This window comes from Coturnix japonica, chromosome 5 (assembly GCF_001577835.2).
Source record: "Coturnix japonica isolate 7356 chromosome 5, Coturnix japonica 2.1, whole genome shotgun sequence".
NCBI classification, from domain to species: Eukaryota; Metazoa; Chordata; class Aves; order Galliformes; family Phasianidae; genus Coturnix; species Coturnix japonica.
The window spans coordinates 5,072,637-5,097,980 of NC_029520.1; the positions used below are offsets into that span (position 1 = coordinate 5,072,637).

At 39.4% G+C, this 25,344-nt stretch overlaps 1 protein-coding gene across 2 annotated transcripts in view; it reads left to right on the forward strand.

Moving 5' to 3' along the window:
- MPPED2 (metallophosphoesterase domain containing 2) overlaps positions 1–25,344 on the forward strand; it is a 164,814-nt gene that overhangs the window by 45,690 nt on the left and 93,780 nt on the right. The window contains exons 2-3 of one of the 2 annotated variants that reach the window (XM_015863521.2): positions 817–953; positions 22,746–22,905. The gene's annotated coding sequence lies outside the window, so the exon portion shown is untranslated. Of the gene's footprint in view, positions 1–816; positions 954–22,745; positions 22,906–25,344 lie in introns of those variants that run through there. The other variant, XM_032444982.1, reaches the window with a different exon arrangement.

Below are 25,344 nucleotides of genomic sequence, written 5' to 3' on the forward strand. Positions count from 1 at the left end.
CTGCTCTGTAGCTAAATGAAGATGCAGAAATGCGGTTTTACGTCCCTTGGATATTTATAGAAGTGGTGTTTTAAATCAGCAGTTTTAATCTTTTTATACATTTTATAAACTGCTTTTTTTTTCCTTTTGTTTTATTTTGAAGCCCAGTTTCCTTCCTGCTGCCTTTTGTAACAGTTTTGACTTGAGTTTTCAATTACTGTGTAACGTTAGTGACTCATGTATTCCAGAATATTGCAAAAAGGGAAAAATACATTTTTCTACCTGTTGTGAACGGATGCAACTTAAGCTAGATGCCAGTTGCTCCCTATTGCAGAAATGCTGATCTTTATTTTGTCAAGATAGATAATTGAACGATATAAAATAAAACAAGAGGAATGCAAACAGCTACTCTGTGCTTACCAGTAAGTTTTCTCTCTATGGAGGCAGTAACAACAGCAGCTCAGACAGTTTCTTAAGGCTTTTCCTGCTCTTCTGTGCCCTCTATTTGATCATCTGCCAAGGCCTATGAATAGTGCCAAATCAAACAGCACAGCATCTCTATAAGTCTGCTCTTGGAAGCTAAGGAATTCAGCAGTTGGAGTGCAATGCCAGATATAAAAGAAGCAGTTATGGTGGACTGCCAGGAGTTTAGGTTGAATAACTTCAATATTTGTATAACAGATAATTTGAGGCTGCTTTTACTAACTGAACTTTTGCTTTCTGTGTGCTTTTTTTTTCCCACCAGAATCTTAATTGATGCAAATATAATCTTACCCAGATGCAAAAGAAATGTGTTTTCTTCTCTCCTTTTTTTTTTTTTTTTGGTTTTGTTTTTAGGTTCTGAAGTTCTGTAAAAACTTTGAAGCCTGTTTCTACGAGCACTGGCAACTGAAGTTCCTCTGTGAAACAGAACCTTTGCAGAGAAGGAACTGCAGCAGTTTTGGAGTACAGAAGACCCAACTTCATCTTCGCAAGTATATTTATTTTTTCATGCCTTTGCACAATCATTCTCTTGATTTTTGTCCTCCTTAATTAGTAACAGTGAAGAGATATTTGACATGATATTTCAGAGTGTATGGGAAATTGGTAATCACAGCCTGAACCTCTGATTAATCAGCTGAGGCAAGTGTGGGGTCAGCTGTGGGAGCACAGGTGAGAGCTGTGCTCCTGGAAGGGGTGTAGCTTGACTCCATCTCCTCTAGAACTCATTTAAGGGCTGAACACCACTAAGGCAGCATCTCTTGGAGATCGTTTCCCGGTGGAGATTGCCTCAGCCTTTCCCAGTGAAGGCATCCGTATTGGTGAGTTTTTCCGTTTAAGTAACCTTTGAATATCTGTTACCATCTTTTTATCATTCTACCTTACACAGAGTTTCTAGAATGAAAAGAAAAAATGATACCATGAAATGAAAACATTTACACATTGACAAGAGTTAGTGGACTAGTTATGCTGTCTAGGGTGAAAAAGAATTCATATTTCTTATACTGAACTGCACTGTGGGCACATGCCAGTTCTGACTGAAGTAAAATTCATCTTACTGTGACTGACCATCCAAAATCTGTTAACCATTTTTAATCTTCAGGAGTGTGAAAGGGAGCTTTGAACAGTCATTCTACCCTGGACCTGAGAGAGCCAGAGTCCACTGATACCAATTTAACACAAACAGCATGCTTAAATTCCACACAAAGGGACAGGAAAAATCTAATTAAACCTGGAAGTTGATTTCAGCATGGCAAGGTTAGCAAAGAAATGGGAAAATTCCATCTAGATTTTACTGCCTTTCCTTGTAAAGGTTCTTTATGATTTTATGTATAATTGCAAAATACACGTAGGATGAAACTTATTTTAAAAGATGGTTAAATAAAGGAAATAGTTTCATTAGGATTTCATTTCAGAAATTGAACTGTTAAGCTGTCATTGGCTATATACAGAGTTTGAGTTCAGGGTCCATGTAACATCACCATAGTTGTAAAAATCACAGAAGCCTAGTCTTAGGATGGAGTGGAATAAAGTGTTAGTTTAGGAAGGGAGTGTTCTAATGTTCTTAGTTTTTAATCATCTCTCTTCAATACTTAGTGATGATGTCACATCAATTTGATGTGTAATAACAGCGAAACCTCAAATACTGATACATCACTACAACAACAAGTGGGTGCTGCCCCATCCCTGGAGACATTCCAGGTCAGGGTGGATGAGGCTCTGAGCAACCTGATCAAGCTGCAGATCACCCTGTTCATCACAGCAGACCTGGGCTAGATGACCTTTAAAGGTCTCTTCCAACTCAAATGATTCTATACATATTTTCTCATATAGAAGCAATAGTTTATTACTACTCACGTAACCCAGACCTTCCACACTGAGGCTATTACATTCACAATGCTGTTTTTGGAGGTAAAATAGTTTCTTTGAATAGCTTTAATGAGATAAACCTGGATTATATACTGGAGCTTTTTGGTTATTTTTATTGCTTCCACCATTTCGACCTTGGAATACTTGGACCATTGTGATAAAGGGGAAAATTGGTTGAACTCTTCCACTTTCACATGAAATTTATTGATGTGACTTTTGATAAGCTTTAACAAATACTAAAACAAATTATTATTGTGTTTGTTTGTTTGTTTGTTTTGGTCATACTTGGATTTTTTCCCCTTGTTATTTTTCCATGCAGGCTCAAGCATTCATTGCTGAAATCAGTAATGATCTTGTTTGCATTAGCTGGGATAACTTTGCAGTGATGTGGATGCCTGACTGTATGCACAGGTTGCTTGCACTGGAAATGCTGAAGAAGAATTACATCCTTTACATTTGTTAGTTGAAACTAGAGATAACTTCAGTCTGTGGAAAAAAGAACTACTCCATTTTCTTCCAGGGACTTAGTCCTTACTGGTAGTTACTGTAACTCTGCTATTTATAGTCTGATAGTGAAATTAATTTTCCAATTGTTCCATCAGAAATACTTTGTAAATGTCATCACTTGTGGCTTCATTGCTACATATGCAGATTTTCTGTGGTAACTCCTCACTCCTCCTCTTCACCCCCAGCGAAGTGTTCAAGCAGAAATATGATTATCAACCAGTCAGATGTAGGTTTGAGCATATTTAGATGTGATGATGACTCATATCCATTCAATATGGAACGGTTTGTGTCATTCTTGTAAACACTGAACTGATTACATGCACTATATGTGTGAGTTACCTAGCACCCTTTCAGAGGGCAGCCTCTTTCAGAACCAGTAGCATGAAGGCTGGAGGAGGTGTGCATTATGCAGTACAAAAGGCTCCACTACAGGCTTGTGTGCCTGTCTTCTGGTTTCTGGGGAGCTGTGGCTAAGCACAGGTGGAGAAAAGAAGGAGAAACAAGCGTGGTTAGCTTCTGAGATCACTTAAGTTCACAGAACATATTTAGTGCTTAAGATGCAGCTACTTGACTTAAGGTAGAATTGTTAGAATGAATTTTAACATTTCATCTTCTAAGGCCCCTTGAAATGTAGAGGAAAAAATAATGTTGTAAGGAATCTTTATGCTTTTGTTTGTGAATGTACTACATTTTCCCCCCCAGAACTTAACATTAAGGAGAAGGCTTTTGTTCTCATTTTTCTTTTCATTTAGTTATTTTTATGGCTTAAGGTAACAAGTTTCCAGCTTTGTGTTTTTCTAGTTTCTAGAAATCCAAATATGCGTGAATGCATCTGGGTGTGCTGTCCATTAGGTGGCATTTCCTGGTACCTTTTTCCTAGAGAAGTAGAATCCCTTGTAGGGACATGCAGGAGGAAAATGATTCCAGTTTTCTTTGGAAAGCAACCTCTTGTAACATGTAAACCCATGTTACCACTTTCTTGAAAGGCTTTCTTTTACCTAAAATAAACTTTCTGAAACACCTCTCACCATTTGGGCAGCTTTCAACACATCGTAGGACAGAATTCTTTTCTCTCTTCCAATAACACTTTGCACTGTGCTGCAGCTTGAACTTCATTTTCGCATGTTGTGAGAGCACCTTAAATCCCTTGCCTTTTTATCTTGCTCTCCAAATCCTTGAATCAAAATTAAGAAAAAAGGGTGCCCACATACACGTATCTTACAAATTCATGCATGTGATAATTATTTTATAATGACAGTAGGCTGCAAGTGGAGCCTTTGAAATCAATTCTGTGACAGACAGTACTAGCATGTGCTACTTTTACATGCATGCAGTTTGCAATAAATTGGTGCAGGGGCAGGCCTGTGATATTTTATGATATAAAATAATCTTTACAAAATGAATTAAAGAAAGGGGAGGATTCATTTAGTTGCAAATGAGGTAGGAACTCTTCTAGAGGAAAAAGAAAATAAAAGAGGTAGGTCTTTCTTAAAGCAAGCTGTTGTAACTAGCCAGCTGCTGAGAAATGAAAGTAGGCTGTGCAGCCCAGGCATGGCTGGTACGTGTGGTGTGGCACGGGTGCTTAGTCTGTCTTCTGCATGTTGAAAAAACTGCTGGCTTTGAGGTGATTGGTGATAAATAGTAATGGATTCTTAAGTTTGTGCAGTTAGGTTTTTTTTGTAGTCGCTGTCTTAATGAATGCAGTTTGTGTGTGTTTGCCAGAACTGGAAATGCAGGCAGAGCAATGCTCGTGAATTTGGTGTGTTTCTTGTGAGTAGTCCAAAATAAGCCTGCTGAATGGAAATGCTGTTAGAACTTTCTCGGATGGATTTTATAAAATGAAATTTAAATTTGTATTAACCTGTATTATGCTCCAAGAGGAAAAAAGCCCAACAAATATGGGCCTGATCCTACAGTCTCAGTTGAATCAAAAGCCATATGATTGGGTTTTGATGTAGTAACAGTTAATGTTGCAGATTCTTGCATTCACCTTGAGCAATTATACGGTTTAAAGTTTATGCGGCAAATTATTAGGTTTGGCAACGACTCCGTCGTCAAGATTAGTTTTACACCAAATTGCTTTCAGATACCAAATGACAGGTTTTGTAATGAAAGGTTGCAATTATTTCTAATTTCTTCAGTGCTAGTCACAAATCACTGATGCTGATTCTGCCATTTGTGCGTGGCCTTCTAAAATAATATCCTGGTGTGTCTGCCATACTACTCTTTTATTCTGTTCACAAAGTCGAATAAATCAGGTAAAGTAACAAGTGTGCAAGAGGACTTTTGAGATAAAATTACTGCTGAGTGGTCGGAGTGGATGTTCTGCTTTTGGTCAGTGTTTGCTACTTTTCCTCCTTCTGAATGGTTACAGTGAATTTCAAAAAGGGTAATTAACCATGAGACAGCGTTGCATGGATGTGATTACTCTGCTCCTTGTTCTGCAGGTAGCATGCTCAGCTCTGGCTCACAGATCTTTGCATTCTGCACTACTCAGAACAGCATAAATGCTTTCAGTCTTTCCAAGGCTCTGAAATTATTCAGTCCACAGAGACTTATCACATTGCCAAGCTCAAATAATCTCCTTACCGTGGTCAGTTTCGCACAAGTAACATGATGACTTATCCCCATGCTGTCCTGGCCAATATTAAGGTATTCTTTCCAAATAAAACAGCTTCTAATTGACTAAGCTGTGTGTGAGCTATTGTCCACAAGCTATTGTCCACATGGCTACTACTGCAATTGCAAGTATATAATGGCTCTGTAATACTATGAGTATGAAAAACACCGTGGAAAAGAAATGGGTCTCATTTCTGTCACGTTTCAACACCTTGCTGCAGCAGCACTAATACAACTTTCTCATTAATGCTTTTGGTTCTGGTGCACGTATAACCACGTTGTACCAATGATGTGCAAGCTGGTATTGCATATGTGACCTTATCTTATAAGCAAGACATCTCTTCTTTACCAGAGAAGTTTAGTACCAGCAATAGGATGCTGCTACTTTGGAATAACAATTTCAGGAAACCAGTCAGTACCCTAAAACTGTCAGTGATAGGCTGTGACCGTCAGACTAAAGCAAAACTTTTCTGAGATATAGCATTTCTGTGTGCTAAATAGGGTAGAGTAAGCAATATTCTGGCTATCTAGTGCAATACAGTCAATTTTAGGGATGCATTACAGAAACTAACTCTACCTGATGGAGAGATTATCTCTTATGCTCCCTGGGAAGGGGTGGTAGCAGAGCTGTCTAACAGAATATTCTGGGAAGGCAGCAACCTTATTTCTTCAGTATATTCTATTTGCTACAGACTTGCAGTGCCATTCTCACTCTATGGCATCTTGATGCTATAGAGCTAACATGAAACTTGACATTAAATGCAAAATGAGTAGGAAGACTTGAAACTACTTGCAGATGGGACATGTCTGAATGTATAATCTCACTGGTTTATTATTAGCAGGGCTTTGGCTAACATTTTGGTCCCTTTGGTGTTGTGATATATATTTTCTTCCCCTTCTGCCCAGTTGTTTCTGCTTCCTAATTGTATTTAAATATACTGTGCTCTTGTATGACTTCTGTTGACAGTCAAGTTGGAGCATATTTTTAACTGTAGTGAAAAAGGAATAATCTTACATTTTGGGCACTGTCTTATGAGTAAGACTTTAAGCGGACGAAAGCTTTAAGTCCAGAGCTCTGTTCCTTTTGTATTACTTAATTTTGGTTCTGGGCAACCACATTCATTTTCAATTCTCCCTGCAGACATCTTCTCCTAAGCTAAATTGCAGTAAATATGAACAGTGGATAAAAGTGGTTTCTGTACTCCAAAAGCTTCCTAACCTGTATAGTGATCAACAGAGATAGAAGTCTATTTATAAAAACAAAAGTTAGCATTTAAAATGAACCTTTGAAATACTGCAGAATTTTTGATTACTCTTAATTTAATTATTTAATTCTCTTATTTAATTACACTACTTTCCAAGTGTTACCATAATTTTTGTCAGATATCCTTTTTCATATAGACTTGACAGAGGTGGCAGAGGAGAACAAAGAAGAAAGTTGGCTATGTCTTTTCCCAACTACTTTTGTGCAATTTATTATGTAAGGATGAACACCCGTCACAGGGCAGAACTGGGGATATTGCAGAACCTTCTCTCTGAAACCTGAGTTGTTTCAAACATATTATTTTGTTTGAGAAGTTCAATAATAAGAGGGTTTGTAATGAGATTTCCTTTTAATACCTTTACTCATCTCCAGAAATTGTAGTGCCAAAAGCAGGCTTTTTTTTTTTTTTTTTTAACCTAGAGAGAAGACTTTCCTGAAAGGCATGCAGCCTGCAATTAACTTTCCTTCTTTTTCTTTTCTTTTTCTTTCTTAATGTGTGTATAAGAATCAAACTATAACGTATCCTTGACAGTCTGAGTCATTTGATGGGGTCCTTCAGGGTAAAAGGGTCATGAAACATCACAGAAAAATAAGAACTTCTTCAGAAACCCCAGCCATTAGCCTTTATGGTAACTTTGCTGCTTTTACTTCCTAAAGAAAAAACACTATGCTTCAAAAAGAAGGACTTCTATCATGTGGTAATCAACTAGTATCAAATGGGGAACAGATATAGAATTTCTCATCAGTTCTGCTCCTTTAAATTCTGCATTGAGATGGATAGTTAGTACGAAGTCCATAAGGAAAATGAATTATTTTTTCTATACCATATTCTCTGATCCAATCTCTTTTTCCCAAAAGACACTACTTGGAATTTCTGTATAAATATTGTTTAAAATACCAAGAGAATTTGCAAAGGTGGACTTAATAACACCATGAGGATCAACCAGATGCCAACTAAACAATACCTGGATCTCAAACACTGAGACTTGCAATAGGTCTACTGCTTGACTGCTTGACACCAGGAGGAATGAAATCCTGATCTGAGTGCCATCAGTGGGGACTGGCTGCATTATTCAACTTCCAGGCTCCCAACTAACCCTAAGTAGCTGGACTGTCAATTGCTTTTCAAGCTAGACAGTGGCAATAAGTTTTTTGTTGTTGTTTTTGTTTGTTTGTTTGTTTGTTTTTAATGAAAGAAAGTTATATAAAGAAAATCTCTATGGCAATTGTGGTGACTTGCCTGAGTGTGTTAAGATATATAATAATTATTATTATTATTATATAATTATTATTATAAGATAGATATCTTAACTATTGATGATCAAGTAAAATACATTTACCCTTTAAAGGGAAACTAAGGAGATGTGAGGTATAATAATTATCATTAAAAGAAAATGAAACTTCAGAAGAATTTATGACAAAGCCCATATCGGCATGTAGCCTTGTTATGAGCATTAATTAGGAAAGACATAATGGTGGTAGTAACAGAAGTCAGCTGTGTAGCAGGATGCAGCCCAAAATTATGAAGTCATTGCTTTTAAAACAAACGAACTTCATAAAGGAGGAATTTTGAGACTGGGGACAATAGAAGGCACTGAATACTACAAAGGATGATGATATACTTTCAAAAACTACTAAGAATTTCTTCTACAAATCCAACCTAATCAATTGGAAATGACAGCAAAGAGAACTCTAGCATATTAGCGTTTCACAGGATTAGGGTGAGTTACATTGTGACGTGGGTTGAAAGAAGCAATAGTTACATGCACCTGGAGAAGTATTCCCAAAAGGGAGAGCAAACTGGGAAGGTCACATATGTAACAATGCTACGTGTCATTTAAATTACCTCATGCTGTTCTTGTCTCTGTGTCAGTATATAGTTCCAGCTGGAAGAGGTGTAAGAAAAGGATCTAAGTGGGAGAGCAGAGTACATCTCTGCAGAGAGCAGAATGAAAGAGCTTCATTTGTTTAGCCTAGCAAAGTGAAGCAGAAAAGTAGCTTGCTTGCTCTTCACAAGTGTGTTAACAAAGTAAACAACAGACAAAATAGCTGCTTCAGAGAAAATATTGCCACATGAACAAACTGCTCACCTTACCACACACACATTTGGTCTGGAAATCGGATGATCTCTTAAGGACTGGAGAAAGGAGATGCCAGAAGTTCTGTCTGATAGTAGAAGTGGAAGAAAAATGCCAAGGTATTTCTAAGATGAAATATGATGAATTTATAAACCAGATTCTATGATGAAGTGATTATGAGAGCAGGCAGTTGATTTTGATTTAGAAGGTTCCTTCCTCTCCTGTGTTTGGGATTCATTATGCAATCTTCCCACATGGTGAACAGGATGGCATGGCACTAAGAAAGCACTGATGATGTTTTTGTCTGTCATAAAACCAGGTGTACATCAGCTGAGATTGTTGAGGCTATTTTCTTGATGTGTTACTTGCTAGAATGACATCTTTATACCTGCCTTCTGTCTCTTAGTAGTCTTGCTGTATCAAGAGAGGTCAGACAATATCTGGCCAGTCCTAGCCTTCTCTGTACAGCACTGAAGGACAAGTAAACATCCACATTTCATCCTCTAGGAGTAGGTCTGAGTTCCCTATGTCTGTTCAGATTGTGGAGATGCCTTCTAGAGTAGTGGACGTGTGAGCTGGAGGGTAAAGGGTGAAGTCCTCTTGGGCTTCCCTAGTCAATGATTGGGGGGCATCTCTTCTAGGGAACACAGGTGATTCTGTAACTCCTGAGTCACATTGGGACTTGGTGTGATGTGAAAACCAGCCCCAGAATTAAAGAGCAGTTGCCATTTCCTTTTTGTGGTTTTCTTCTAGTGAGCTTTCTGCTTCTGTGCTATCACTGGGTGATAGTAAGCTGGTGAATAATTAATTCACTTTGTTTGCATTAATCATTGGTGGCTGTGTTCCTGTTCTGAAGTATATGTGATTTAACAGTGAAAGAAATTCTATTTATGCACAAACTGAAAAAACACGAGTTGATGTATTTTACACAAACAACAACTGATTTTCTAGATTGCATTTAGTAAGTTAAGAGTGTATATGATGTTGGTAAAACATTAACACAGCTTCAAGAAAAAATATACAGAAACAAGGTGATGAAGAATAATCTGGCTTTCTTAAAACAGAGATAGAATGATAATAATGAGATGTGGATCTATAATGGGATTTGTGAGTGAGGATGGGTAGAGGAGTGAGATACTGCCTTCAACAGCCCAAGCAGCTGGATTGTTTACCAACATATCTATGTAAGAAATCTTTAAAATAAGGAATCTATCTACCAGAAAGTCTTTTCGTGTTTCTTCCTGTGAAACTGTCATGAAGCTTTGACTCTAGATAAGGGAATTATAATGAAATAAAGGAAACATTGTTTAGTTGTCAAAATGAATTTGAAGTGTGACATGTGTGGGAAGAAAGAAACCACAGAAAATTGGATATTGGCTCCTTGAAATTTACGTACGTAATGTGATGACTGTGGATGTCTGAAAGAATCTCACTCTCCATGGTTGGTAGAATCAGCTATTCTGTTTGACCTTTCTGATTTTATGTTTTAAAGAATATTACTATTAAGGAAACAAATACCACAAGAAAGCTGAAGAGGTATTTATTTGTAATCAACTTAAACTGTGGTGTTCTTGCTTTTCTCCAGCTTTATTATCATGCTTGCTGAAAGCTCCCTGTAATCAAAGCAGTAGATTTTAAAATGAACGTGGTAGAATACCCATGAAACAAAACACTTCTTGCATCAGAAACAGAGTTTGGGGTTTGCCAAGATGATTAAGATTTGATTTTATACAAATATGAACTATTCACTTGCCATGCACTGGAATAAATAATCAACTATTGTGATGTAAGAATGACTAATGCTGTTTCTTCCAGTCACTACTCAATAGCCTTCAGAAGGTTGAAGTACGCAGTGGTCAGGTATGGAGGTGTATTCTCTCTTTCTCCCTTCCCATGTATCTAGAGCTATGTATGATGTATATGAGGGGAGTCAAATGATGAATGAGTTTTGAAATACAGATCCAAATCTAAGGCATTGTGCTTATCTTCTAACAACCAGGCATTTGCATAATCACGATCATATCGACTTCAAAAGAAATGTATAAAATCCCAAAGTCAGCTATGACAGCTATAGCAGAGGGAGCTATCTTAGTCATTTGTTTTGGATGTGCCTTTATTATTAGAGTGTGCAATAACAATAGCACAGATGAGCTCCTGTAAGAGAACTTGTTCTCCAAATAATAGTGTACAATTTGGTATAGGCCATCAGTCATTTCCTAACTTTCTCTCCAATTCTCTAAAGCTTCTATAAAGTGGCCCAGAAAAGAAATGCATACATTTTTATGTTGATACAGCTAGGAATGTAAAGTGATGTGGATGAAAGTCTGTGTTATCGCTGCACCCTGACAGAGGGTACAGTAAAGCAGAAGGCATTATCTGATGGCCGCTCTTTGGACATTTCATGCTAGAATATAATTTGTCACCTAGGGATGGAACCGCTTTCCTTCACAGACACCAGTCTAAGTAAAACCCTGCTTTTCAGTGGTACCAGCTGATCCATACGTGGTGGTGAGGGTCTGAGCAGTTAATGGTGGGCAGTGTGTCACTGGTTGGAAACTCAAGAGTGAATTAATTATGGAGACTTTCCTTCAGCTGGCTCTGTGCCTGACCTGAGAAACTGAGGCTGTCAGGCCCTCTTCAAGTGCTTGTTTATATGAAACAAATATTGAAACTGCGGATCAGCAAATCAGAGCTCAGTGAAATGAGAATTTTGCTAAAACAGTAATGTTTAATGAATGCTTGGTATTTTGAGTCTGGAAATGAACCCAGGGCAGTGCATGTTACCAGAGAAGGAAGCCCATGTCCAGCACAGTGAACCTGCAGCTGCAGCGAGTCTGGGACTGCTGCAGTTCCCGGCTTGTGCCCTGCTGCTCTAGTGTGCCGCGTTAGAATAAAACACAGAGAATACTGAGCGAGTAATAGTCTGGGCTTTGTGAATTTAATTGTAAACAACCCCTTGCTTGTATCAGCTCGTGTCAGTGAGATGCCTACTGTAAAGCTGCCTCTTTTAACATGTAAGGCATTTCTGATGCTCTTGCTGGCATCATTACACAGCATTAGGAGGAGTCATGTTTATTTCCTTATAGCATCCATAGGATTTAGCGATCCTCTCGTTTTTAGTTTTGGGTTTTTGCTTTTGTTTTGTCTCTGGGAAAAACATCAATAATTTGATGTGTTCCTATTGTCTAAAGCTGTTGTATCCTGCTGAAAGGCGTTTGAAGCAGGCACTGTTCTGGAACAGCATTTCTCTGATGTAGTCAGACTGCCTATATAGCGCAAGTAAATCTTATCTATTAAATTAATGAGAATGTGAGGAGCAAGAAATATTTTTGATCAGAGGTAACCAAACTCTGAGACCAGGGAGGAAAAAAGATGTGCAAAAAGCTTCGACATACAGACGGGCATTGTTTGCAAAACGCCTGCTGCTTCCTTTATGTCTAACTGATCCGTGCCAGAAGCCCTCTTGAATTTCTACAAGAATAGAGCTTCAGATCATCTGCATTCAGTGCCAGAGTCATGGCCCTGGAACCGATAATTGCCTCTGACAGGATTTAATTACCTTCTCCCGGACCTCTCTCGTCTGACGGGAGACCACCCCCTGCCTCCGCGCGGCTCGCACATCGCTAACGCGCCGTGCCGCAGCCAATGGGCGCCCGGCCCCGCACGGTGACCTTGCCGAGCCGCAGCCCATGGGCGGCCCCGGCCCCTCTGCACCGGGCGGGGCTCGGTGCTGCCTGGTTCCCCCGGCCCGGTTCGGGTGGGTGCCCTGCGGGGGGTGGTGCTGCTCGGACCGTGGCCGCCTGCCGGGCGTCTAGCGGGGTCTGCGGTGCATCGCAGCACTGGGAGACCTCTCGGAGACCTACATGGCAGAGTAGGCTCCGTAGCTGGGGAGATACTGGAAGGCAAAGGCAGAGGCATGAGTTCATTTTGATTCCAAACTTCTCCGAGGGGCATACAGTGAAGCGTGTGGGCCGCTGGTACAGCCCGAGGCACCTGGTGGACTCTGACTGCAGCTCAGGAGCTCCTCCATCTTCTGAAGCAGAGAACCTAGAGGTCAAATGTAAGCTGAACTGAAGGGCAGGTCCCTCCGGAAACAGAGAGGGAAAAGCACTCAGTTAACCTCTTTAAAGTAGGAGAAGAATGGGGAAAAAAAAAACCTGCTCCTGCTCCGTTTTAGATTGTCTCAAACAGCTGCAGAACGAAGCTCATGTGCTGGGGGGTGAGTGGGTGCAGGCACAAGGAGTGTTTAGTTTTGCTGATGCCACCCAAGACACTGCTTGGCACGTGGGGTGGAAATACTGCCTGGAGGAGGCAGGCTGGTGGCTTCGGGAGTAACCTGCTGCTAAGCATCAAATTGCTGTCTGGCTTTTCTAATCTACCTTAAACATTAATCTAGAGCACTAAAGGTTCTGTTCTAATGGGCACAAAGGGTTGAACATGGGATGAGGAGGAAACTTGAAAATTACTATCACTGGTTTCTGTTTAAGTAAAACTAGAGCCCTTGTTTATCTATTAAAAAATAGAAGTAAAGTAAAACCTGGTGGTAGCTCATGAAAGAGGCAATTGAGGAGCCAGACTGACAGGTGTTATATATGTTTTATATATGTTCATATATATATATATATATATATATATATATTCTCTGAAGAATTTAGTAGATAACAAGTGAAACACCACCTTTAAAATGGACAGATATCTTTATAAATTTTCTTACAAACTTGTAGTGCACGTTTAATACAGCCTTGCTTTTATAGTTACCACTGCCTAAGTATGAGATAAATCACTGCTACAACACCCTTTGGTATTTGAGCTGCAGATCCTCAGGCTTTAGATTTGTCTCTCCAGGCTTTGGTGGTGGTGGTATACTAAAGATGGACTTCATCTATTCCATGTGACGCAGGTTGTTTAACAGGAAAATGTTTTTATTAGAAGAGCTGGGTTAAGGGCCCATCTGGAACCAATTGAATTCCCTAGTGGCCCAACCTTCTATTTCTAGACGGGAAGAGAAGAGAAAGCAGGGAGGAAATTTAGGCTAACAGTGTAGATCTGCAATGTGAAGTTAAGAACATTCCCTGCTGCTCCCTCTAGTCTCTTTCCCCTGCGCTCTCGCTGTGATTTGCCACATCCTCAGCTTTGTCCATACAGACGCTTCTATGTCTTTCTGTAAATTAATCCATTTGAATACCTGCTCTTAAAAGTCATCGTCAAGGAAGCGTTAGGGGAGCACTCTGATCAAACAGATGTGGGAGAAACGAATTGTGCTATGGGAGAAAAAAAGAGCGTGGGTCTACCATAGAAGACAAGGACTCCTTGAGCTGTTCTCACTTGAGCCAGTTGTCACTAAAAGTCCATCTGCCATGGAACTAGGGTTTAATTGTAGACTTTGATGCTCAACAACCCTTCTTAGATTATTGTGCCATCCCTGCTTGCCTCCCAGGATTGCATGCGAAGGCTCTGTTACTGACTGAAGTACTGTAAAAATGCGAGGCTACATATTGCAGCCTGATTCAAAGTCCGGTGAAGATCCCAGATGTCTTTCCTTTGTTGTAAATGGCTTTGGACAGAACCTGTGCATAGTATTTCCACATCAGATGGTAGGAATTCCGCCTATCATGTGGTACAAATCAGGCTGAGCTCATTAAAAAGTAAAAAGAAAAAAAAGGAGAGTCGAAATAACTCTCTGCAGTTGCAGATACATCTTTAAAGGACTTTTTCATGTTAGAAATACACTGAGGCAGCACTCATTCAATACGTTGTATTTGTAACCCACAAACTTAGCAAGCTTTCCATTTTGTGAACCTCACTCATATTCAGGCATGGCCTTAGTATTTCTTTCTCAAATGCAGTCTGCCTGTAAGAAAGCAAGTAAGGTCTACCTTTCCAGGACAGAACATGTTACATTGCATATGCTAATATATATTGTGCAACTCTGACCTTTTCTGATTGTGTTGCTTGTTGAGTTTCAAAGCCCTCTGCAAGAGTCAGTGCTGATGTATCACTGTATTTGCTGATGCAAATAGTATCAGCTTCTGTTCCACAGCACCATATCCGTGGCAGAAACATCTTTAAGAATGGCTGGAGGAAATGAACGCGAGAGGCGTTGATTCTGAAATACTGGTGCATGTCTTTGAGTATGTGTATGGGGAGATGAGAACTGTGTGGTCTGCTTGTAGCCCCATCTGCTTAAGTGCACCACACAGTTGTTTGAAAAACCTTATAAAAAAAGATGAAATCCTGAGTGCAAAGAGCCTAAAAACGCGTCTATGTTGAGAAAATGTCTCCAATTGATTATTCAGCTGGCAAAATGGAAATTTCAAGTTGCACAGACAGCTAATTGTGGCCTGCCTGTGGAGTGACAGGTCTATAATTTTTAGTTTTGTGCACATTCAAAGCCAGTCACCTTGACACTTAACAGTCCATTATCTGCCGGCCACCGACCATATGATGATATTCAAAGAGTGACAGGTCTTTTCCATTAAAGATGATAAAATGCACTATGCTTTATTTGGATAAAGCTGTCTTCACAGACACAACAAGCCAGGTGCTTATCTGATCTTTGCACGCAACAATGACATTGGGACACCTTTTACTCTGCAGGGCTAACCCTTCTTTTTTGTTGTCATTGTTCTTTTGGGATTAAAATGAGGGAAAAAATGGTATCCCTAGCATTGTTTTCTAGAAGAGCAGGTAAGTTGGTATTTATATTTCTGCTTTATTTCTGTATTAAATAAGGTAGATTGCAGGAAGAGTTGGAACTCAGATCATGCAAATATGTGATTCATAATCTAGGAAGAAATTTATCATTGTTGATTTTGGTGTTTTTCCATAAAATAGATAGTTGATTTCCAGCATGAATACAAAGCAAGTTCTGGAAACAGGCCTCACAGTATTTGTGATCAAAGAATAAAAAGCAGAATCCCACCACAAAGGAGGCTGAGAGCATTTGAATCAGACTCAACCAAGGAGTAGGATGCAGGGATTCTTGAGTTCTGTTCTACTTTCCTGAGGTGTGGTGAATCTGGCCAGGGTTCTCACAAGGCTGCAGCAAGAATGCATGATAGAGGATTCCTCTCTATGTGGGAAGAGTGTGGCTCAAAGAGGAGGTGGCTCTTACTGCTGAGCAGCTGGTCTTTTAGGTTATGGTATCCACTGGCTGAGTGTATCTTCAAGGTACAAGGGTATCCACTGGGGAACATGAAGAAGTGGTACATTGGAAGATTGAGCCATGATGGACAGAGTGTCTCCTCCTCAGGCTGTGCTGTGAAGGAAAGAACAGGCCTTCCAGCGCTGCAGGAGTTGTGAGTACAGCAGCCCAACTAGGGATGGGCCCAGTCATAGCTGTGAACTTCGCTTTGGCATCAGTGCTCATTTCTGTGCTGAACGGTTCTCAGGGAATTGCACTTACTTATTTTCTAAATGTGAGGTTTTAGTAATGACTTCTGAATATGCAATTAGAAAAAGCTATTTTAAAGATGGTTTTGAAGTTTTATCAAGAGTCAGCGGTGTTTTTCCCAGCAACATTGGTGCAGGCTTGCTCATTTGTTGTGTGTGGGAGTAAGTGGATGCAAGCAGCCATTCAGAGCAGTGACAAAGTTTATCATGCTTCATTTTGGGATGATCCTAAAATGATACCAATCCCATCAATTGCAAATTTGCAAATGAATTTCTTGAGCTGTAAGGATTAGTGATAGTAACCTTTGCCTCTGCAAAACATGGTTTGCAGATTTTCAAGATGATGCCCTGCTGCCATCTCAGGATTGAGTGTTACTCCTCTGGTCTTCATTCATTTGGTAATGAGTGAATAGAAATCTCTGCTTCTTTGTAATTTTGTTTCCCCCCATAAGAAATGCTGTTCATTTGCAATTGCACATCTCCTATGTATGTGTATATATGTATATACTGTGTGTGTACAGTATGTTACACGTATTTATAACTCTGGAGAAAAGGCTAATGAGGAGAGCATACCCTGAAGTGAACAGTCACGAGATTTCATTTGTTCCCTGCATGCTGCAGTAATACTAATAACACTACACCTTTTACTCTACAGAATGGCTTGTACTTGGGGAATTGTTTCATCCAATTTTCTTGCAAATAATGAACAAGTTCCCTCAGGTTTATTGGCACTATCTTGTGCACACTTTTTTGGTGTAAATTATTTATTCTACTAATTTAACAGCAAACAGTCCAGGATAGTGAGCTTAGGGAGGCAATTTCATACATATTGGTTGTAGGTTAATTATTTAGGGATTGAGATATCTCTGGTAATGCCAAATACGTACAGACCTAATCAGAGAAAACAATTGAATGCGGCTAGGTTTTCCAAATCTCAGATTGTGCAACCATTATATAATGGTCATTAAGTTTGGCATGTTATTGCAAAAGAACACGAATGTGTTTTTGAGGTAGCCTATAAGTTAACCCTTAAAGTTCCCATCATTTCCCAGGCAATCAATTCAGATCACTTGCAGCCAGCTATGCAGAATGTGCAGAACCACATACGCTGTTATGCTGGAAATGGAGATGATTAAGGATATTATTGGATATACATCTCGAGGGATAGCTTAATGGTTTGGGGGCTGTTGAAATATGAATGCAGAAAAATGAACAGATAAATCAAATTTGGGAACCAAACTAAAATTCCTCCATTCTTTGATATGTGTTTGTGCAGCCACAGAGAGGAGTTAGTTTAACTGTTAGAATGTTCCCAACTTTATAAACATAAATAAGAGAGAGATTTAGATTTAGTTTGAAAAACATCACTGTCCAGCGTCACTTTAATGAACATGTGTGTTTTTAAAAGTCATTGAGGAAAACATGATTCTTAATTGATCCAAGGGGGTTTTTTAGCTGGCACAAAAAGAGTTGGGAAGTTCATTTGAGAGAATTGTAACCTCTGAGCAGAACATGGGATGACAACAAATGAAAAGCAGTGTGAGGAGAAGCCTTGAGGAATGCTTGGTGTTTAGAAAATGTTGATGTCGAGGCACTTCCATTTTGTCACCTTTATTTCTATAATATAATTTGTGATCTCAGGTGTGTTGTGCTTGACTTGTTAAATGTCATTCAAACCAGGCCTCTGGAAGGGTTGAAAACTCTGATGCCTGTATTGTACACCTTTTCCATAGTATTGGGATGGGGTGAAGGGCTGGTCTGGTTTTGAAGGTCACAATGGGAGTAATCTGCTCTGCTGAGCATTTCTTTTCAAAGGGTTTGGAAACGGTCTTTCTCGTGAGTGTGGATTTGTTTTAATGTTAAATATAAGGCAAGCTCCTAAACTTGACTGCTCATTAGAGCAGGTAGTGGGGAAGATTTTGGTCATTTTTTTTCACCTAAGGCAGATAATTCTACAGCTTTAAGTCCACCTTCATGGAAGTGCTTGCTGTCTTCCGGCTGAGCCCTACCTGGCTGATTTAGGATCTGCTTTGTTGAAGGAGGAAAGGCATTTACTGTAAAGTTTTAGGATTCCACAGGCTTTCTGGTGTAGTGGGTAGAGGACGTGGTGGTGCGATCATGATCATTTGCATTGTAGAAAGGATTTGTTGAAGCATTCTGCACTAGTTGGATTTTCTTTCGTATGAAAGCCTTCATGCCAGATGTACTGCACTGGTAAGAGAGACAAATAACTGAAGCCAGATCATTAACAAGCACAGGAGGATGGAGTCACTTAGCAGATGACTGAAGGAAACCTCATTTGTTGCCACATAAGGGCATTCCACCAGTAAAGATTTCAAGAACGCAGCTAAATATGTTTCCTGTTTCCTATTTGCTTGATCTGAGATGCATCCTAACAATATTTTCCTCTATTTCGCTAAGTTAAAATAAATACTGCCCTCCAATGAGGATGAAAAGTACAGATGTATCACTTGTCTTCCGGTTAGGAAGATGTGCTGGTCTGATGGGTTCTCCAGTTGCAGTGGGATTTTTGCATTTGTAAGGAGAGAGCTAATAAAACTCATGATGAGCGGGAGAAGGTAGGAGATCCTTTTTGGACAGGATTTTAATGATTGTGTTACTTCAGGGAAGCAAGGTGGGGACCAGGAGCTAAAATCTAGTGCTAGACTCTGCCTACCTTCTGAAAAGAAGTCCAGAAGATGAAGGTTAAAATCTGCCCAAGGTTCTAATGAAGTTATGGGCTGAAATAAACAGTTTAGGGATCATTCAGCAACTTATGTCTTATTGAAATACGCAAACTGAAAATTAAAAACACAAAGACTGTAATAGGTACGAGTGTATGAGGAATCTTGGCAAAAGTTTAAATAAAACTTGTATAGCTGTGTTACGAAAAATATTTCATTCAATTTTAAATGCCATTAGTCATTGTTTCAAAAGGCAAAAAAAGCTCAGAAAAAAAAAACAAACAAAAAACCAAAATGGGTAGGTCTTTAAGAGCAGTTTCCCAGTTTGAGGGAAAAAAAAAATGAAGCATTTGTTTCACTAACCTGGATGGGAGCACTCGAGCTAGTCTTGTGTTTAAATGTATCCCTGTTTTACATGCCTTAGAGTTCTGTGAAGGAGCACCTGAAAGAGCAGTAAGTGAGCAAGCCATGTACTGGAAACAATCTCGCTTCCAATAGTAAGGAACTCAACAAACCCTCATTTGTCCATTTTTTAAGAAAATGGAAGTTTATGAATTCTCCATTTTTTCTTTTCTGCCTGTACGTGTTAAATCATCAGTGTAGGATGCAGTGAAGTAAATAGATGATCAAGGCGTTTTTGTTGGATGCGATGCCATGTCTGTATGAATATTCGGTAACAAAATGCTACATCCCACTCTGTCAGCTCCCTTGTTTCTGCTTTGCTGACCTGAGCTGCTTGCTGTAATGCGACATGAGATCCAGCACTGTATTGCTAGCAGCACACTTCTTCATCTGCTCACAGATGGAGTTCCTCCTTCTCTTTGTGGCACTGAGTAGAATTTTTGCAGAGTGGATACTATAGACTGGTGCAACAGGAAGGGTTTTTAATCTTTTTCCTAGGAAAATTCAGTAAAAGTCTTCAGACGCTGAGCGTGGCTTGTTTGCTAGGTGTTATGTGATGACTGCTTTTTATTTCTGCAGAGCAGCAGTTCTTAAATGCAGTGCAAACTGGACTGTGCTGGAGGTGAGGCATTTCTGTTGTCTGGTAAGCTGTTTCCCAGTTTACTTCTTGAATGGCACGAGGATACAGTGCAGCCTATCTGCCTGAAAAGGAGAGTGCAGCACTGCTTTGGACACAACCAAAATGATCGGGAAAGCTTGAAATAAGAAAGCCTGACAGATTCAGGGTTTTCTGGGTGGAATGTGGCCTTTGAAACTCTCTCAAGAGAGTTACATTTTCTCTTTCAATGACACATCTTTCAGTAAGTCCTCTCATTTTCACATTGTTCTTCAGTATGAAATGTTAAAAGGAGAAGCCACCTGCCTGATTCACGAGTAGGTCAGCATTTGATGACCGCATTAAGACTGGCCTTTCCTAAGTCGTCTTCCTTGCTGTATTACTCGCTCTCCCTTTCAAATTCCCTGTATTCAAATACTCCATTATGGAGAAAAAATTGAGTATTTGGAGATGTATTTCCAAATTGTCATCCTCATTGAAGTATTTGGGTTTTCTTCTGGACTGTTTCTTCCCCAGAAGTCTGCAAGTAGATGTTATGGATATGATGCTACATTGGAAAGATGGTTTTCCATGCAAATGTGAAACTCTGTCTTTTTCTATTATCCTGAAAAAAATTCCAACATTTTTTGACATGGGAAAATACCTTAAAGAATATATTCAGACTCTTTAAGTGTATTTGGTAATCTAATTCTCAAGCCTAACATCCAGTTCATTTTCAGTGTGGCCTAACACTTCTAGTGTGACATTACTGAAAACATTCTGATTAAAGCCAGCTCTCCAACGCATACTTTACCTCTGTGACCTATGAGTAGCTTGAAACCATTTGAACTCCATCTAAATTGGATCCCCCTGGTTGTAAGCGTTACTGTGTGTCAGTTCTGTGTCAGTTGGATGGAAATCTTGCTGCAGAGGATGAAAGTTCACAGCTCTGTATTAATCTACTGGGCACACTACATCTAATGCCTTCAGTTTTCTTGAAATGCAGCTGCTGATGACCTCTGACAGGTAACGCATAATATAGGATTTTCTAATATTCATTCTTAGGGTAAGTATTTTAAGAGTATTTTGTGCATGAAATAGATGCTAGGAGAGACAAAATTAAGAATGGTGACAAGTAGGTTATCAGAAACAGGGACGTCTGTTAATAAAACATGTCTGGGCCCATTACTTCATAATTGCCTTGTTCTCAAAACAGAACATGAATGAAGCTCCCAGCTTCAGTGAAGGAAGCTGTGCACCGGTAAACTGCTGGCTGTGATTCTCCTGATGTCTGTAGGTTCAAACTTGTGTGTGAGTGGAGTTTAACAAATATCATATATATATTCTTGAAGCTTCATGGCTTCTGGAGCAGACAGCATAGATCATGGTAAGGTAGTAGAATATATCTTTAACTCACAGATAGGAGCCACTAATTCAGCACCAGCTCTGATTTAAAAGAGAATCTGTATAGATTTATCCAGCCTGAGTGACGTTGTTGATGTCCTCTGTTACAGTGTAACACCTTTACTCTCTCGCTGTTACAGAGTCTTAAATTGCAGATACATTACATTTGGGTTTGCTTTTGAAGTGACCTTTTTTTGTACAGAAAAATCCAAGCTAAAACAAAGTCTAATAGGTTCCAGTCTGTAAGTTTGCAACTTGATCTCATTTCCATTAAAACTAATGTTAAAATCTATGTCTTTTTCAGTACGAGCAGGATTTAAATATTGAGCAAGCATCTGAAGCTAATCTTGCATTCCTTGCAAACCCCAGATTGTCTCTGAAAACAGTGAGGTTTGGTAGGCGGAATGAAGTCTGAGGTTAAGTGCTGGTTTATGATGGGAAGATTATGACACTGGGGGGGTTGCTTTTCAGGCTCTAGGCACGAAGCAAATACAGCTTTCTCAAAGCCCTGTCCCTGGAAGTATTCAAGGCCAGGCTGAATGGGGCCCTGGGCAGCCTGATCTGGGGTGGCAACCAGCCCATGGCAGGGGGTTGGAACTACATGGGCTTTAAGAACCCTTCTAATCCAAGTCATCCTGTGTTTCTATACATGGGGTATTTTAAGACACTAGCTATCAGACCACTTCTTAGAATGGTTTGAGTTTGTTTTTCTGTTGCTTCCACTTTAAAATCAAGACTTAGAAGATTCTGAGCGCCTCTTTTTCCTGTGGATCACCTGCAGAAATAGATTTTTGATGGCAACCCACGAATAGCTCTAGAACCTTAGGGCTCTCTTCTGTCGGTGGCTCCTGGTGCCTTCTGGCTGAGTTGAAAGCGGAGGTCTGAGATTCTGCAGCAGCATTGCCACGCAGTTCTCTATAGGCTCACACATGGCTCATACACACATTCTAATGCAACAGTATAGGTTCTCTTGCAACTGTGTAGCAACAACATTTAAGAATGAAATAGCAGCAGCTTGCAGACTGGCAGTCTTGTGGCCTTTAAGCACGGATTTTTGCTTTGTTAATTTGGCAGTACTGAATGCAGGTAACCAGCGTTCTGACCTGACAAACATGGGGAAAGAGCACAGGGGTGAAAATCCATCAGATGAGGGAATGTTTTGAAATGACATGAGTGTGAGCAGTTATTCAGATTTGGAACTGAAAGCATTAGAGTATAGACTGATAATGATAATCCCTTTCTTCATTCTTCTTTTACTCACATTCTTAATTATAATAGAGAACCTGCAACCAGAAGAATAATTTAGTCATTGAAGAACTTTTATATATGGTAAATTTTCATTTTAAGCCTCCAGGTGTTCTGTAAGATAAACTAAATTTGAAAGAATAATAAACATCATTGAAACAAAAACAGCAACAGCTTTGCTGTTTTTATATTTTAATGTAGTTTTTCTTTTCACTTCTCTTTTCCAGAGGTGACGCATCTCAGTGGATGGGCCGTTGTGACAGTGAGGGTGCTGCAGATTTACACTGTGACCCTTTACACTGTGCTTCTCTCAGCTGCTATCAAAGGCTATGGTGTGTGCAGATCTGAGAGCACAAGAATCAGTGGGAATCTTGGCTGGACAAAGAGGTACCCTGGTTATATTCTAAGTACGACACATAAGCTGATTTTCTAGACTGTTTTTCTTTTAGAAGGCACAGTTTTCTTTTAAATCACAGTTGTGAATTTGCAGTAATGACATCACAAAAGATAGAATTGTGACTAAACTCTGTCAGAAGTCTCCTCAAGTGCATAGATTGGGTTAACAGTAAATGACAGTGAAAGTGACTTTTTAACATACAGATTTTGAGATCACCTCATGGGAAAGGATGATATCAAAATGCATGGAAATCATGCCTAGATTACTTAAATGTATTACCAGAAAATCCTCTCCAGATGCCATTTACACTTTTTCTACTAAGCCTCCTATCTGTATATCCCCTAATAGAAGGAAGCCTTCTTGATATTTATTAACACAACTTTCTAATTATGCTCGTTGATAATTAATCTGGATATATCCATGTGCATGCAGTAGGATCTCATTATCATTCTTTTAAAGTATGATATAGGACCTTCAAGAGATGCTCGCTTATGGCTCTTTCCCATTTCGTGTTTGCTGCTGTGTGCCTGCCATGACGAGATTGTGGGTGTAGCTCCATTTTCAAATCAGAACACACTTTAAAGAAATTAGCACTTGATATCCACAGCTGCATTAATATTGATGTTTGCCTTTGGCACGTGAGGATGTTGTTATGGCCGTAACAAATATTTTGACATAAAAATCTTCATTTCCAATGGCACGCTTTCTGTTATTTCTGGGTCTCCTTTGTTTGTTTGTTTGCTTTTAAATTTGTATTACCTCGTGATTCTTGTCCAACTCTACAGGCGCTCTATAGAGTGGCAAGAGGAATAATATAGAGCTCGCAGTCTATCATCTGCATTCCCTTTGCATTAGGTGTAACACTGGCATGAAAATTAGAGCCCTTTCTCCAATTTTTCCAGCTGTCTCTGTCTCTCTGTGATCTTTTTTGTACAAATTCTCTGGCACGTCTTTGAATATGCGAGCTTATATCACTTTCTTAAGCATACACGTGTTCCTGTCTCAAAACATGGCTACAACTGAATGGAATCTTCATTGTTTTTTGTTTGTTTGTTTTTTCTTTCCAGTAATTCAAGTGTGTTTATCCATCCTATTAAGTCAATAAAGCATTTGTTTTCTTCCCTTGTCCTCTTTCTCCCAGATTTCAATGTAAGTTTGTCTGATTTGTTTTCATTCAAAATCGTATGAATAAAGCAATATCAGGATCTTTTCACTGCCATCTTCAGGTCTTTATTTGTAGAGTACTTTTACAGCTTCAGGAATTGTTAAATTCTGGGCAATAAATTCCATATTACTTCTGAGATTACCTTTGTTTTATTTTCCTTAGCAATATTATTGCTTTAAAGCTGTAGTATGTTTTCTATTTTGGTCTTTTTCTGTTGCCCCGAGAGATTACTAAGGTTTGTATTGGCCATGGGGCTGCTCTTATTCTGCACATGGTTATGGGTAGGCAGGCAAGAATGCCAGGGCCAAACATGGTATTCTGTTGGAAGAGCTTGTGCCAACATTTCGACTCAAACAATTTGGAGGAGACGTGATGTCACCGTCTCCGTGAAGTGAATTTAAACAGGAATGTTTTATTGTATTTTGGGTATGCATTTCAAAAATAACAATGAAAATAACTTCTTGTGTGTTTCCTTAATTTCTGCATTTAGTCTTTGGTTTCACAGTCCTTGCCCTGCATTTCTCATGTCCTAGAAGTATTTTTGTTTCATTATTTTTCAGGCAGAGTTTGATGACACTGATTTAGCAGTTTCTCACAGTTCACTGCTTCAGTTTTCATCAAATTATACTTCTAGTTATACTAGACACCTTCATCATCAATTTCCATATGCCTCAAAGACATGCAGGGACCAGTTTGCCAACACTGAATTCAATTGCTAGACTGTAACTGAAATAGAGGATTTTTTTCCTTAGGATATCTGAGACAAAGAGTGTAGAATTCCTCAGCTCTTAGCATGTGGTTTCAGCCTGTATGCATTCAAAATTTAGACAATAACTGCTATGAAATATTGATTTTTACAATGTCAAATCAAGGGATAAAGATGAATGCTAACCAGAGATTTTACCCTAAGATCTGACCCTTTTCTTCCCAGAGGAACACTAGGGAACGACGCGTGTGAAATCTAACTTCTCTCTTTCACCACAGAATGGAGGCTTCATAAAAGCCTTGTGCTGTGTTTTCTGTACAACAGAATCTGATAATTATGGTAGTTTATATCTATTGGCCATTTTGGCTGTGGACTTTCAGATGTGCTTTCGGATCAGTGGTGTTGCTGAGGATTTTCAAAGTGACAAAACTCTTGTAAATGACTGTGAAAATCTTTTCCTTCCTTCGGGGAGTCTTGTTCTTAACTCCATGATCAAATTGAAAAGATATCCAGGTTGGAATGCTTGACCTCTTTAAGGGCTTTTCATTATGTTCATCC